This window comes from Physeter macrocephalus, chromosome 6, assembly GCF_002837175.3.
Source record: "Physeter macrocephalus isolate SW-GA chromosome 6, ASM283717v5, whole genome shotgun sequence".
In the NCBI taxonomy this organism is placed as follows: domain Eukaryota; kingdom Metazoa; phylum Chordata; class Mammalia; order Artiodactyla; family Physeteridae; genus Physeter; species Physeter macrocephalus.
The window spans coordinates 52,891,091-52,891,778 of NC_041219.1; the positions used below are offsets into that span (position 1 = coordinate 52,891,091).

The 688-nt window shown below is 39.8% G+C and overlaps 2 protein-coding genes across 11 annotated transcripts in view; one reads left to right on the forward strand and one right to left on the reverse strand.

Moving 5' to 3' along the window:
• BID (BH3 interacting domain death agonist) overlaps positions 1–688 on the forward strand; it is a 52,807-nt gene that overhangs the window by 14,744 nt on the left and 37,375 nt on the right. The window lies entirely within an intron of this gene.
• LOC114486455 (uncharacterized) overlaps positions 7–688 on the reverse strand; it is an 18,162-nt gene continuing 17,480 nt past the window's right edge. For all 4 annotated transcript variants that reach the window (XR_008617622.1, XR_008617621.1, XR_008617623.1 and 1 more), the window contains one exon: positions 7–553. The gene's annotated coding sequence lies outside the window, so the exon portion shown is untranslated. The remainder of the gene's footprint in view (positions 554–688) is intronic.

Genomic DNA, 688 nt, shown 5'->3' on the forward strand with positions numbered 1-688 from the left:
TCCAGGATGCATACCAAGGAGAGTACAATCGGGCCCTGAGGCTTAGGAGGGTCTTAATGGCGCATTCCTCAGAGGGCAATGCTCGCCACATTTCCCCCTCTTTTATTTTTTAAAGCTTGATAATGCAGTTTCAGCCCATACACATCCTGATGTAGAGTAGCGAGACGGCCAACAATAAAGCGAAATAAACAAGGTAATGCAATTAAAATCAACAATACACATGAGCCCACGGTAGTCAATCCTGTGAGTCCATTTTGAAACCAATGCATTGGGTTTAACCATTGAAGCTGATCCAAGAGTCCTTGAATTAATTGTTGGGGCCCGTCTTCTTGTAGATGAGCTTCTTGAATTGCTTGTTATTTCCGCATTAAGTTTTTGTATGTCCAAACTAATGTGTCCATCAGTCCATACACTTAAAATGTGCATTTTTACTTTGTTCCAATCCCAGTCGGTTTCATTACAAGCGTGTTGAGGCACACAAATCCAAGGATATTTAGCGCATGGCAGATCAAACGCACCTTCAACTTTAAAGCCACGATTTGGTCTCCTAAACCTATGAGAACATTTTTAACGCATCAACTTCAGTTCTTAGTTGAGTATCAGTATGACTTTGTAATGCTAATGCAATACTGGTATTTTTAGACAATTGATTAACATAATGTGCTTGTTGTACAGTTTTACTTAATGC